General features: G+C 45.2%; 1 protein-coding gene across 1 annotated transcript in view; it reads left to right on the plus strand.

Moving 5' to 3' along the window:
• The window catches only part of LOC149331344 (uncharacterized), a 107,928-nt gene that overhangs the window by 70,379 nt on the left and 21,554 nt on the right, over positions 1 to 15,995 (plus strand). The gene's annotated exons all lie outside the window — the stretch shown is intronic.

A 15,995-nucleotide genomic window follows, 5' to 3' on the forward strand; every position in this document is an offset into this window, starting at 1 on the left:
AAAGTTGGCCGTTGTCTTTAAGCTCCAGAAGGAGGTCGCCACTAGGCATTTTTTTTTAGCTTGTAACCCGTGCCTAAGGCATCGGTCAGGCTTTTCGCTACCAAGAATGGAGATATTGTTCGGGCAGGTTTGTCTGTCGCTTCGCTCTGCAGCACATGGAATTGGTTGAAATTTTCTTTAGATTTCTGAATGTACTGAGCTGTCACGTCGGTCCGCCCTCTTTTGAGAGGGCGATCAGGTTTGGAAAGGGGGGAGCCATAAAAAATTTAGTTTCTTCGGTCATGGTGCCAGCCACCCACCATGGAGTCCAACAAGGGGACGCGACAGGAACTTGAAAGCAAGTCCTGCCTACGACAGCTATACACCTTAACTATAACCAAATATGACGCAACTCAGGTTAGTTGGCCACACAAGGTTTACCCTCGCCGCCAGGAAAAAAGGAAAAAACCAAGAAGGGAGGAGGATACACGAAAGTTGTAAGAGAGGAGATAGGACAGTGAAAGATAGAAAGGAGAACAGGAAAAGGCGACTGCCGATTTCCCCCGGTCGGGTCAGGCCGGAGGTGCCGTCTACAGGAAGCTGGGGCCAAAGGGGTGTGTTGCCTCCGCCGAGGGGCCTTAAGGGTCCAAACGCTTGGCATCGGCTCAATCACCAGGATCCCCTTTTCCCCGGACACGGCGATGCCACGCACGGCTAAGCGCGGATGCTCGGGTCCGTGGTAACGCATTGCTCACCATCATCCCCCTGCGAGGATGTCCCTGCGGATGCTCGGGTTAACCCCGTGGTGTCGCCACTCACCAACGTCTGCATGCTGCAGACGTCTTCTGCGGGGAACCAGCATACTTAAATTCTATGGTATGATATGCGGCGTTGAAGACAGGTTTGGAAAAATAAATTTGATAGACGATTCATTATGAATTGGATAGAAAATTTAGGTTATGGCGTCATGATCATTCAACTGTTATAAATGCATTCAGTTGCACACATTTAGAACAGACACTCAGAAGTAAGTGTGTAACACTTCTCAAGAATGTTAACATACTGAAGGGAGGAAAAGAATTATTTCAATCAGCGGTACTGCTACAAATGGCCCCCGAATTAATTTAATTTTAGGGGACCTACGATGTATTTTTAGCATTGACCATTTGAGCAGGTCCCTTGGTTTTGCATTGTTAAGGTGTCCTCGCACCTGCATGGGCTGACATTATTTAATTTCATTTCATTGACATTACGCCCAATTTGTTGCCCATTTTCAATTAATTACACTTGTCATGTACGAACTCATCCGTTCTCCTAAGCTTTGACGATAGCTATTATTTATATTACATGAACGCATTTCATCACGACAACATTACCGAAGGCACATATAAAAGCACATTAATTTCCTTTCAACTGCTCTGCATTTTCATACATGAGGATATTTAGGCACTCCCTGCTGCTCTCCAACATCTTTCTGCCAAAATACCTGTTTATTTAGCTTCATATTTTCCGAACCCTCAAAGAATTCTCTACTTTTGGGCTGTTCGAAGGCACAACGCGTATTCAATTCTGCATGTTGCTCAAGGAACCAGTTAGGCCGTATACAGAAGCTGCAAGAGCCTGCCACTTTGATTGCAGACAATAAATTAATAATGAACGCATTATAATTAACACTGCGCGTGAGCAGAATAGACTCACTTGTTCTGAGCGTCTGAACGTCATTTCCACAATCGCAGCGCTTTCAAGGAAAAGGTTAGACACGAAAACATCAAAAGCGGGGTGTACCAGCGCCTTCGTCGGTCTCGAGTGTCCTTCCAAACTTGTAATCTCGCAGTAATTAACTTACGAAACTCATGAGACGTGTCAGCATAGGTCCGCATCCCCGTCTAATCTTCACAAAACAAGCAACATCCGCTGAAAGGCCTATCTGCGGGTGCAGCACCGCGCCTTGTTAGCGGCTCAGGATAGCGAGTGGATGCCTTTAGTACTAGACCTCTAACAAGGCGCTATTTCTAGGCTCTCTCTGCGGGAAATGCTATCGGGACAAGCTTCCAGTTTGTTACTGTATGAACGTCCTAATGGGCTCCTCCTGTATCCCGTGATAAAGGGCCTAGAATATATTGGCTAGGTTTCTCAGCACTGGCAGCTCACCATGGGAAGGGGGCTGTGCCGTTTGCAAATGGCTGCCAACAGTTGCCGATTGAAGGCGCCACTTACAAGAAGTGTGCGTCGCTAGCGGACACTCTCGCTTAGCAGACGATACGCTTAGCCCACTCACCGTTTCGGTGTTGACGAGGGCACATCGGTACAGTGATCTCTAATCTGACTAACGCATACCGAAAACGTGATAGGGAAAGCGGCCTTGTAAAGAACGGATAATGCTTTGTATCAACGTGTCGTCACGACCTGAGTCACAGTGTGACGTCACGAGAGATTTCATTTTTTTTAATGTGATGCATATATTGGGAGTTAATAAGTAGGCTATTTTTGTCCGAGCAAAACATAATGGCATTCGTGACACCGTTTTTCGCGAGGAAGGCGCAGTGCGCTCGGCCTTCAGCACACTCTTACTAGGCAGCGCGTCGAAGTGCCCTTATAAAAATGGTCTATAGACAGTCTATAGACTTTTTTTGACTCTATTGACTTTCTATAGATATTGCTTTTTGTCTATTCATAGTCTACAGACTGTCTATAGACAAAAGTCTACTAAAAGTGTTGGCCTTAAATCTATAGATTGTCTATAGATTGGCTATGGCATTTGTATTACCTATAGACTTTTGTCTATAGATAGTCTATAGACTTTAGAGACAGAAGTCTATAGACACTCTATAGACTGTCTAAAACTTTTTTTGTAAGGCTGGCAGGCGCTGGCAGTAACTGCTCTCGTTGCAACCCCGGGGTTTTCGCTCGCCACACTAGCCAGTATATTATAGAGACTGCATCCGTGGTCAACTTATTCAGCAAACAATTATTACTGTGCGAATCCACACTCTGGCAAAAACCTAATAATTCTTGCAGTCATTTCGAGGCATAATTTTTTTTTCTTCAATTCACTACTATGTTTCTCTCATCAAAACAGTCACGGAACACGCGAAAATTGACAACCGCATTCGAAACTTTCTTCATGTTATTTCGTTTCTGCTTAGGCAGCAGACCTCTTGGCCTCGACATCGGCATAAGGCAGGCGATAGTGGTATCGCCTGCCTTATGCCTATTCTAGTGTATATGAACCAGCATTTCGCGGCTACCACGGAAATGTACGAAAGAGCGATTAGCTGCGAAATTTACTTCGAATCTGTGCTGAAAAAAAATGTTACTGTTTCCAGATTGTGGTCAAACTCGTGATAATGTTCAAATTCCTAGCTGTTTTTATAAAAGACGCGCGAAATGTTAGGAGACAGGGGATTTTAATTGCAACGTGGAACTTGTGTTCCCTGATTTCCTCAGTGGTCTGGCTTTTGATTCCTACACATCTTGCTTCCTCTCCAACGTTTTTTGCTATTGTCACTCTTTGTTTACGTATTTTTTCCTAGTTTCTGTCTTTTCGATGGCGTGCAAGTAACAATTACTTTACAGAAAATTCATATATTCTGACACTACTGTAGGTGTGCACCATTTACATCGCTGAGGCCTCTAATTTGTCGTTGAGACGCAAGCTACACATTCTACTCTGGTAGCATTCTGTCTGACACCGCATGAATAAAGTGAACTATGCCTCCGGAATTAGGCGGGAACTAAGAGTTCTTTGCCGCCGAAATTATCCGATAGTTACATGGTGCAGAAACATACTCTTTGTGGTTCTCCGAGAAAGGTTAAATGAAATTCACCAACCACCCTACCAGTACAGCTCAGTTGTTTTCGCACTGAGGTAATAAATGGCAGCGACAGTTTCTGAATTTAGCGCATCCACATATTATCCAAAGCTGAGTGACTTACTCATGGCCTACTCGCCGCTACTATATCCCTGGTTCACACGCTTCCCTGTTGCAATTATTCATGTGAGTCCCTGTATTAAACAGGGACCCTCTGGGAGAAATCACGTCATCATCATCATCTGCCTAACTGCACCCACTGTAGGGCAAAGGCCTCTCCCATGTCTCTCCAATTAACCCTGTCCTTTGTCAGTTGCCGACACTGTATCCCCGCAAACTTCTTAATCTCATCCGCCCACCTAACTTTCTGCCGTCCCCTGCTACGTTTGCTTTCTCTTGGAATCCACTTCGTTACCCTTAAGGATCAGCGGTTATCTTGCCTTCGCATTACGTGCCGTGCCCAAGCCCATTTTTTCCTCTTGATTTCAACTAAGATGCCATTAACCCGTAATTGGTTAAGATGTCATTAACCCGAAATCACGTAATGTAAAGCAAGTTGGAAAGAATTTGAAAGACACCCACATATCGTTTACTACAGCCTTAAGACTGCTCCGGCTTCATTAAGGTGTAGGGCGCATTAAATGTTCAGTTTGCATCGCAGTTGGCTCATAGTATTGGATCAGGTTACAATGAGGTCGTATTTGCTTGCCTTCCTTTTCGTGAGGCAGAAATACGAATCTGATTGCACGCTTAACGTCGGGCCCTGCAAGGCAACCAAGTATTACTCATGTCGAGTGCATCGTACAAGGAATCATTTTGTCGTTCAGCCGTTAAATAACAAAGATAACGGTATTACATGCTGCGGTTAAAGGATGAACTGGTCATTGCCGAACTCAAAATGAATGCAGCGGTGTTTCAACTGCGTGACTCACCAGCGAATTACTGTCTGTGCTTGGGACTCGAGCAGGTACCCCAAACCGATGGCTTGTTTTATTGCCGGGGTGTCACGATGGAACATCCAGTATTGTAACCAGAAAAAAATGCGAGTTGATGACATTTTAGCCAAAATCAAGAGGAATAAATGGGCTTGGGCAGGGCATGTATAGCGAAGGCAAGATAACCGGTGCTCCTTAAGGGTAACGGAGTGGATTCCAAGGGAAGGCAAGCGTAGCATGTAGCAGCAGAAAGTTAGGTCGGTGAATGGTAGAAGTTTGCCAGGATACGGTGGCCGCAACTGGCGAAGGACAGGGTTAATTGGAGAGGCATGGGAGAGCCCTTTGTCCCACATTGGGCGTAGTCATGCTGCTGCTGTTGATGAAGGATCATTTGATTGGTAATAACTGGTTTATAGACAGCTCACGCTGTCAAATGAAAGTCAAAATAAACTCGAAATGACTTTGAACCGCACCGGAACGATATATTGCTCTAATATCACCAAGTAAAAAAACTGTCAGCGGATACAAATTAAATATTCGGAAAAAAAATAGAATCGAGAGCTGCGTTCTGTTATAAACAAGAATGACCATCGGAAAAAGCGCGCCTAATTTTAACAAAGAAAATTTGGTGCGTTTAACCCCTACCCAGATGCTGTATAAGCTGTCATGTATTACTCATCATAAGGAATAGTCTTGAACACCCCATACATCCTTTCGCGCTCTCTTACGGAATAATAGGGGCTCCATGCAGCAGACACAGGCATAGCGCGGCGGTACACAGAAGAACGCTTAGAATACGATGTATCATCTAAAGGGGAGCTGCAAGGGAAACACAGCTCTATTTTCACCAAGGAGTATCGCGGGGTATCAATTCACTGACTCGGGTTTACGCAGTGAGGACAGCGAAAATCATCTGCTGATAGTTTCATTTTCTCGACAGCACCACAATCACAACCGGGAGCGGAAATGTTAAGAAAATATTGCTTCCTCATACCTGCACGGATCACCACAGCCAAGCAGACAGGAAGACATTGAAAGGCTTGCGCAAGAAACTCTTTCTTGGGCTGAGTTCCACTCACAAAGCATTGAACAACTCGGAGGCGATAGGAACAAGCGTTTTCGGCTGGCGACGAACAGAATCACCGCCCCTTTAGGCTGTTTTCAATTTAAAGCTGGCAAACATGCTTCTAGATATGGTGCCAATAGCAGCATCAATAATCCCGCACAACTACTGGTACTGGAGCTCGTCGAAGCGACTGCGTCTTCATTCCCGTCCATGTCGCACCCGTCTGTGACGAGAGCAGCCTCGGCAGGCGCATTTTCAACGCGCGGATTGATGTCATTCTAAGTCACGTGGCCTACATAGCGTTGTACCGTATGTGACGTCATGTGCGCACCCAATGTTATTCTTACATTTCGCTAAATTCTTTTTCAAGGTCAAGTTGAAGATCACGTCAAGTGTTATGCAGTACAGTTATCCGTTGCTATAGCAATATATGTACATATTATCTGATCAAGTACCGTAACTAACCTGTAGAGTTAATTTTACTTCATTACGCTTAACTCCCTCCTTTCAATGATGTATTACATGTGGACATGTATGCTCATTACTGTACTCTGAAGTAATCATGGTTAACCACACTGACTATTAAGTTCGCAAGGACACACTAACGCCCAGGCAAAGCGAGGAGCTCGGCGCAGCGGCCACCTGTTTCTAGACGCAGATCCGGTTGGTAGGGACGGCGTTGTTAACCACCGGCAACACGTAGCGAAACTTTGGTTTGGACTAGAATAGTAGAGCTTTCACTAGAAAAGGCCAGCGAGGTTGCGGGGAAGGGGCATGATGTATGAGGCGACGCGTATAGCAGTAGGGGCGCTCAAGCATTGGACGGAAGTCTATTCGTTTAGGCGAGAAGAATATCAACATTCTTTGCTTTCTCACCATAGATACCGGTCATATATTCGCGTCCCACACTAATAACCGCCCTATAAGTTTCCCTTTTCTCTTTTCTTCCTTTTTATTCCCCTCTTCTTTAATTTTTCTCCTCACCCAGCTTGCTTTTCAGATTTTGCTGCTTCCTTAATGATTGTTCATTCGTTTGCCCAGAACTCTCTCTTTCTTTTCCCATCTCTACGCGTTTTCTGTCATTGCTGTTCCCAAACCCGACAATTCCAGACCGTCATCAAGGCCAAAACATTTCTCCCTCTTTCGCATGCGATAATGAAACTTTAGATTTTGTTTTTATATTTAAACAGCGTATAATGTTCTTAATGTCAGTGCCTGTTATTTTCATCGCTGAATAATATTCAGATAGCATTAAGCTACGATTGAGAGGGTTTCAGTGACATTTAGCCCATGAAACGTGCGTGGATGGTTATTACATCGCGAGTAGTGGAAGAAGTCTCAATGACGGCCGACAAAGACTTAAGAAATTGCGCTGTGATGAAAGTTATTGCAAAGACTTGATGCTGCTCAGCTCTTGCATGTTAAAGCGGCAAATAATTTGTGACCGTGTTTCCATCCTCAAAAATTCAGTAAAACAACACTCGAAATGCCAACTGCATAAGGTTTTCATAAAATACTTATGGCGCTCGGTAACTCACAGTGGAGAGGTACGGAACGGCTCCCACTGCATGTTTTTTTTTGGGGGGGAGGGGGGGGGGGGCAATTACCAAGAGTATTTAAGAACTCCAACAAGCCATCAAAAACTCATAGGATGGCTGCGGATTTCTAACGAGAATTATCAGCGTCAGGTAGTTTCCATATTGAAAAATTAAAAAAATATTTATTTTTAAATTCAATGCTGTAATAAATCATAGCTGCGATGGAATAGTAGCGAACGCATCCATCTGGTGTTCGAGAGTTGCTGGAGGCGTATTTCCGTGTTGCCTTCAGGAATGTTGTACCCTTAAGCTGAGCGTTTTGGTTCAACATGTAATAGTGGCCAAAAGTTCCTTCTTCTCAAATATTTTACCAGCGGGTCTTCTAGGCGATTAATCGTGCAATGCTCTTGTGTACATGCTGCTCATAAACTATCTCATAAAAGTGTTGGTCGTCCTGAAATTTTGCCATATTCCTTGCCCGCAGTATATATTTTCTATGTGCCTTTTCCTCTTCTATGCATCGCATTGTGTCTAAATATTTTTTGTAGGTTTTGGAGCCTTCATGGATCAGCAGCAGTTAAATTTTCGTTTCGTTCAAATAGTGTTTGCTGCAAAGAGTTTCGGGCCACTGAAGCTGCAGTAAGAACAAGACATGCGATTCTAAGAACACTACGTGGTCTATATTTGCCACCACTTCATAATCCCCTGCGATAAGGACAACCAAGACGTAAGCCTAATATGAAGGCTTTGCTCATGTTCAGTACTGAAGGAAAAGAACTTTGTGCTTTATAAGATACGTGTTGACGAGGTTCCTGATAGAAGCACGTGACACTCGCTTGCCATTACCATCTAGAACAAAAACAAAGCAAAAAAACTGGTCGGGGCAACGGACGAAATCTCGTCTTCACTAGAGTGGAGGATAGGATGTCGGTCTGTCCTACTAACACCATACGGAGGATCCGAGATAAGGACATCCCAAGGTCGCTAAATGGATACCCGTGCTCTCTTGTGTGATATCGCTTTGCTCAAGGGTGGAAATGATTATATGGAAAATAATATAATAAATAAAACAGTATGGGCGTTTCTTACAAAGGGCATCTTAAACACATCAGAGTCGCACTGAGAAAAGACGGTTCAAAAATTAAAAATAGAGGAAGCAGCTTTAATTGAGTTTCAGCGCTGGAGAGTACCTTAATTAGGAATTCATTTTCTTGGATCGCAATAAAAGTAGATGAGTATTCAAGGAAGAAGGCCTGCAAAAAATGGGTGCATCCAAGAGCATCGATTATCGCTTATTTTTAAGTTTTCGTAATGAACAAAATTTAATTACAAGGACATTGACGAACATTGTGGTTTTTCATTATATCATCATGTTCAAACCAGCCGCTGCGTTGTTAATTGTTAAATATGCACTATTTTCAAACAAAACTGGTCAACATGACGACAAATTATGCCCGTTTTGGGAAGCCTCAGCTGATTCGTTTCAATGAATTCGCAAACTAGACGTAAATTTCTTTCGGCCTTGGATTCTGCCTAATCTATACTTTCTTTTAGAGCTCTTTTACTCCTGCACCGTAACCGTGACAAAAAAAATTACCGACGATTACGTTACTTCCTAATGCGAAATTTGAGCGCAGCAAATAAGCTGTTTCACCTTTTCGATAGTGAGTCAACCCCAGCTGCGGAGTTGGTTTCAGGGACAACGCCGCCGATGCCGACACAAACAATATGATACCCTCGCTTCCGCAGCGCTAAGAACCAGGTCTAGCCGTGGGAAGGTGGTCACGTATTCGTCGACGTACCGGGGCCTACGTGAAATAACCGGCGCGTCGGCAACTGAAGAGCACCCTATCCGCCACACAAGAACAGGGGGGGGGGGGGGGGGGGGGGGGGGACCCTTTCCTCCTCTTTCTGCATGGCGGCGACGGTGTTCTATGCAGTCAGGTTATCTTGACTCTCTAGCGGCGTCAGCGGCATCCAGCGGTATCAGTCGGTCGCTGCTAGCGCTGGGGGGATGAAAGGGGGGCGGAGCTGGTTACGAGGCCGACGACGACGCCGACGACGATGCGAAACCCAGGAACGGACGCCAAAGAGCTGCGGTCTAAAAAGCAAACGCCAATTAAAACACACTTGGTTAAGGGGAAAATTACACTCCGCAAAGCATTGCCGGTAAAGCCTGAGCTGCTACACTGCACTAGGCTGTATTTTATTCCACATCAATAGCGCTACTAGTAACACACACACACAAACAAGTTGACAAAAACGACGAAGAAACGGTTAGCTGGAGTGTTGATAAGAATGCCACACTGTGGACAGCAACCCGGCAACACAGATTAGCCGGTTAGGTTCGTTCACTGACACATATAAACGATAAGAAACACTTTTTATAATAGACGACACTGCGCAGATAATGTGTGCGAGGTTCCTCAACTTCGCTGATATGTAGTACATTTAATGTATGATCGCTGCTGCATGATAGTTGCTGCATTATCGCTAATTAGTATTTGTCCAGTGAAAGAAATCAGCACATACATTCCGCTTCTGCTCCTTCCTTGTAATTTGACTACATATATCATTGCCTGTTGAAGTAGTAATTTTATGGATAGCAAATCGCTTACCATAATCCTGCTTTTTGGCTATGCCCGTATGATGCTATCAGCAGTGAAACACCCATTTCTAGCCGCAGTCGCTCAGTAGTCGTTGGGTTCTGCTAATGAAATCGACATAGCGAGTTTGATTCCCTGCAGCGCTGTCAGCAGCTTGTTTAGTCTGAACTGGCATGAAGCCCTTAAGCTTGAACTTCGGTGCGGATTGAAGAATATGGCGGTCGCGTTATTGAAAGCGTAGCTCTCTCTGACAGAATTGCACAAAAATGTCGTAGCAGACTCTTTTATGCGCGTTGCGATGTAACGTAAATGCGTGGTAGTATTTTCTTTTGATTTCATTGGCCTTAACGCTTAAATTTTCGTTAACCGGTGGTCATTGAATCAAGTCACGGTCGCACTATTACGCGAATAATTCTTTGAAGACTCAACGAAACCTTTAACATCTTTTTGTTCCTATCAAACATGAACGGTTCTTTTATAGTTTTGCCACGTGGAAGAAGCATTCTCAATAACCCTGGAGATTGCAGCTAAAAGTTTAATGGCTCGATAGGGTCTTCCGATCCTCAGTCATTGTTGTTTCCATCCATCCTTTACAGACTGAGCTGAGTAAAAATTGCAAGGTAATGGACATCCAACGCTTACGGTTCAAAATCAAATTGCAAAGTAATGGATATCCAACGCTTATGGCTAAAAAAGTTCAGGGGGCACTTTGACTGTCTATAGTGCGTAGAGGGGAAAGCGTTTTCCGCCCATCTTTGACTGCCTCTGTGGCACTGGTGACGTCTCTATTGGTTTACGTCACACGTAATTATTACTAATTGCAAATTACTAATTAATGGTTCATTACTCATGAACGACTACATACTAATTAACTGCTAATTAATGACGCTTAAGCTTCGCCTTTAGGAGTGGAACGCGACAGCGTGTAGCGCTGCCGGGAAGTCCACGGAACGCCACCACCCGTTCGGCGCGATGTCTTGGCCTTTGAACGCAACGTTTTTTTAAGGAAAAGAAACGGAGCAGTAATTCTCTGTCATCTCGGTGGACACCCGAACCGCACCGTACAGGAAGGGAGAAAGTGGGAGTGAAAGACGAAAGAGAAAGGGGGGGGGGGGGCGTAATGACGAAAATAAAATTTGTATTTGAGCAAAAGAAATTATGCAGTGACTGTCCCGCATATCTTCGTGGAAACCCGTCATCCGGTCATCCATTTGAAAAGGAAGGCAGGAAGTGGGAGAGAAAGAAGAAAGAGGGGCCATAATGAAGAAAATGAAAATAGTATTTGAGGGAAGGAAATTACGCAGCAACTGTCTCACATATCTCGGTGTACACCCGTCAAAAGCTTTCGCCTTAAAACCAAATTGCAAAATAATGGAGATCCAACGCTTATCGATCAAAATGAAATTGTTTAGCGCGAAAAACATGTCCAATGCTTATGGTTCAAATCCCTACAACCCCCTATAAGAGATTGCACCGTGGGGAACACTGTGTAGTGCACCGGTGGCGCAGAAATTCACTGCGCCCATCTTTCTTCCAATAGCAACCAAACCAAAGCAAGCCAGCAATTTTTAATTTTGCTGTCATTTCAGTGCATGGCTTTTAGTGCGAAAGCATTTATAGCCGCCATCCCCGGGTTTTAGCGGTGTGTGTCTGGCTGAAGCCCCTCAGTAGCAAGTATAACTGGTAACTGGGCCTGGGGACACCTGAATCGCGCTTTGGATGGGCGGTGTATCCACCTACACTTAATACAGTTGTGCCCCTCTCCTATTCTCGAATGAACGGAGTGTAAACCGCCCGCTTGTTTTGAGAACAGGAAAGGCGCGTAACTGCAAAAAATCCAGGGAGCACTTTGATTGTCTAAAGTTTGTAGACGCGAAAGCGTTCCGCACCACTTTGACTGCCTCTGGGGCACTGGTGACGTCACCACTGGATGAAGTCCCAGATAATTATTGATGTTATGTTATGTTATGTTAGGTTTAATGGCACATAGGCAGCTAAGGCCATCATGCGCCAAACACAAGGTATAATAATTTCTGTGCGATTTAATAAAGTGGTGTAAAGGGCCTAAACATTTACCTATCTACTAATAACAGAGAAAAAGAGATTTAAGAATTGCTAAAGGTAAAAGCTTTAAAAAGGTCAGGTAGCCTCAGCAGCCATCCTTGGCTGGGCGAGGATGTCGAGGAACCCGACCAATCAAATAAAAGCCTCAGCCCTTTCTTCACGAGTGAGGAAATGGCTGAGGGACATCATGTGAAGCTGTGGGTCATGATTTATATTTTGTTGAGAAAACCTGCTTCAGATAAAAACTTAAAAACACAAGATATGTCCACAATTGCATTATCGCCTATGAGTAGCACTGGGTGGAAAGGAATGGTTTGCGTGTAAAACAGAGAAAAGCACTTTTTCCTTAGTTTTTCGAGTTTAGAACATGAAAATAAAATGTGGTTAACTGTAAGTTCACCTCCACATGCACAAACTGGTTTATCATGTTTCGTGAGCAGAAAGTTGTGTGTAAGGTGCGTGTGACCTATACGGAGACGGCAGATAATCACTTCTTTGAAACGTTCTTGGTGTACACATGACTTCCATTCTCCTAAAACAGGTTTTACCAAATGTAGTTTATTGTTTATTTCACTATTCCAAGCAGATTGATTAATTATTAAGTAATTACGAATTAATTATTAATGTCTAATTACTAATAAATTGCTAAATACTAATCAACCTATAATTAATTATAGTTTAATTAGTATTATTACTAGTTATATGTTAATTAATTATTACAGCATGTTTTAGCGCTGCCAGGGAGTCCACGGAACGCCACCACCAGTTCGGCGCGATGCCTTGCCCTTTGAACGCAACGCTTTTTGAGGGAAGGAAATGGCGCAGTAATTCTCTGTCATCTCGGTGGACACCCGAACCACATTGTACAGGAAGGGAGGAAGTGGTAGTGAAAGACGAAAGAGAAAGGGGGGCAGTAATGAATAAAATGAAAATTGTAATTGAGGAAAGGAAATTACGCAGTAACTATCTCACATATCTCGGTGGACAACCGTCAAAAGCGTGACACCTCTGCTGATCCAAATATACCTCCTGTCCCTTTTTAATAAATGTTTTCACCACCACCACCACCACCTGCTGACACGCTTCTGCTGACAAGCTTCTGCTGACAAGCTTCTGCTGACAACCTTCTGCTGACAACCTTCTGTCGGCAACGATGAGGCATTAAACGCTTTCGCCTTAATAATTAGTAGGTAGACACCTCAATCGTGCTTTGAGGTTCGTGGTAGTGGTGGCAGACGTGCACTCGATGTCTTGTCGTTAACCTGCTGGCAGAAAAGCGGCACTGGAGTAATAAGCCCCGACCCGCCGTCGTGGTTCAGTGGTTAGAGCGCTCGGTGGCTGCGCCAGACTTCCTGGGTTCGAACCAGGCCGCGTCGGCCGGATTCTCCCGTCGGCGACGCCAGCGCCCGGGAAGTGTTCGTCCACAACTTGAATTTGCTTCTCCCATTTGGTCTCCCTATAATAAGAACATGATCATCGCGTTAGAATCTATGCAAAACAGGGCAGCACGATTCATTTCACGAAACTATAGCTACCGTTCAAGCGTCACTCAGATTAAAACAGATCTTTCTCTACAACTATTAAGCACGCGCTGTGACATCGCTCTCCTAACACTATTTCACTAATATGCGCACTTCAGAACTAGTTAATTTCCACTCGATCTCTCATGCCGCACGTCGAAAAGATTGTATACTCAGTTCAGTTTCGCAAGAATATATGGTGATACGTTGGCTTTCAATTCATCTGCACTACCACGAGCCATCAGATTATGGAATCATCTGCCAGACAACATTGCTTCCGCGTCTAATCTAGAATATTTCCATTCTCACCTCATCACATATTTCACTGAAACCGTCATTTAGCACGCCTACGTTCGTCTTTTTTATTTTTCTGATTTTTATGCGTAGCATATTGCAATCACACAGTTCAGCCCTTGGGCGCGGCCGGGCAGCCACCAAACCACGTGACGTGGCGTCACGACAGCCGGAGGAAAAACCGTAGGTAAGATGATGTCGATTCTTGGTGAGAATTGCAAACACAGTAAAAAGAAAAAAAAAAGAAAAAGACAAAAAAAAAGAAAAGAAAAAGAAAAAAAGATAAACCAAAGAAAAGAAAAGAACGGCTGAGCATGATGGCGGTTGCCACCGCCCCGTTTCAAAGGGGGGGCTCCTATCCATCCATCCATCCATCCATACGTCACGGAGGAAAAGCTGCTGAGAAAATCGAGTGCCGCCAAGCAATACCTCGCGCAAAAAGACCGCGCAATATGCAACGCATTCTTGGCTTAACCAAGCTAAGCCTGGGCATCTTTTTTTTTTGTTCTTTGCTTTGCTGCTACTCTCGTGCCATTCGGATGTTTTCTTTGTTATGTTTTCCTGCCATGTATCCGTGTTTGCCTTAATCGCGCTATTTTACTCATTGTTCCCACGTTCGGTGAGCCCATTATCCTTTATTATCCTGCCAACCCCTGATGAGCTGGGGCCCATATAATGTAACGGTGTGCGGGGTCCGTATCCCGTATGCAATTTTGGTATATTCGATAGGCTAGGAAGGGAGTGCAGCCTTGTTCGACGTTCCGACAGGCCCCTCGCGAGTCGGTGATTATGTATTTTGAATCGGAATGTGAGGCCGCGAGAGCAATCGCGACCTCTTCTGCTTGTGTTGCACTTCTGGCTCTGAAGGTGAGGCCGTTAACTGTGTTGCTGTTGTGAACTACCGCGGCCGTGTACCATCCCCCGTGGTGAGAACCGGAGGCGTCCACGTAGTATACACCTGTTTTGTTGCCATAATGTCGGGCTAGCGCTTCCGCTCGTGCCAGGCGCCGACCATTATGGTCTTCGTGTGACATGTTTGCTGGAAGAGGCCGCACGTGGAGGGCACGTCTCCACAGTTCTGGGATGCGAAACCTGTCTTCCATTGGAGGGGTGTGTTGGATATGGAGTCGAGCAAGAAGGCGGCGCGGCGATCCGACTCCGTTAGCGACAAGCGCGTGTACTGGTTTGTAAGGTGCGCCTCCCGAAGCTCCCGGAAAGTATTCACCACCCCAAGAGCCATAAGCCGGCTGTTTGAAGTAGTGATGGGGAGGTCAAGGGCACGCTTAATAATTTTGCGAAGGATGACCTCAAGCGCATCCTCCTCTTGTTTCCGTAGGTGGAGATAAGGAGTCGAATAAAGAATTCGACTGGTTACAAAGGCGTTTGCCAGCCGCAAGGCATCCTTACTTCGTAACCCCCCGCATTTGTTGGAAACCCGGCGGACCATACGGCCCACCTGGTCCCCCACCTTTCGGAGTTTGGCCAATGTAGTGTCTGGCCGTCTGTGTTTGTGAATGTAGAGTCCTAGTACCCGTATCTCGTCACTTTCGCGTATGGGACCACTCTCAAGAGAAAGAGAAATTTTAGTTGCGCACTTCTGTGAGGGGCGGAGGTGCACAAATTCCGATTTTTGAGGGGAACATTGAAGACCGCAGCGGCGGGCGTAGCGGTCTACTATCGTCGCCGCTGTTTGCAGGCTGGTTTCAATGTCTCCTGTGCTGCCCTGCGTAGCCCATATGGTTATGTCATCGGCGTACAGGGCGTGCTGCACGCCGGCGACACCATCCAGTTGTGCCGGCAGGTGCCTCATAGCCAGATTGAAGTGCAGCGGGGAAAGTACCACGCCTTGGGGGGTTCCCCGCGTGCCGAGTAGGTAAGGACCATGCTCTCTATCTTGGATGCGGATGTAGGATTGACGATCCATTAACAATTGGCATATGTATCTGAATGTGTTGAGGCCACAGTCGGTCTGACTTAGGTTAGTGAGTATGATCTCGTGTGTTACATTGTCAAATGCCTCTTTGAGATCCAAGGCGAGTACTACCCGGTCATTATGGGGGCATTCGAGGGGGTCAAGGACTTCCCGATTAAGTTGCAGGAGGACATCCTGTGCGGATCTGTGCGGGCGGAATCCGAACATGGTGCTCGCAAATACATGTTTGTGTTCAAGATATGCAGATA

This window comes from Amblyomma mixtum, chromosome 8, assembly GCF_055824585.1.
Source record: "Amblyomma mixtum isolate Tamu chromosome 8, ASM5582458v1, whole genome shotgun sequence".
In the NCBI taxonomy this organism is placed as follows: domain Eukaryota; kingdom Metazoa; phylum Arthropoda; class Arachnida; order Ixodida; family Ixodidae; genus Amblyomma; species Amblyomma mixtum.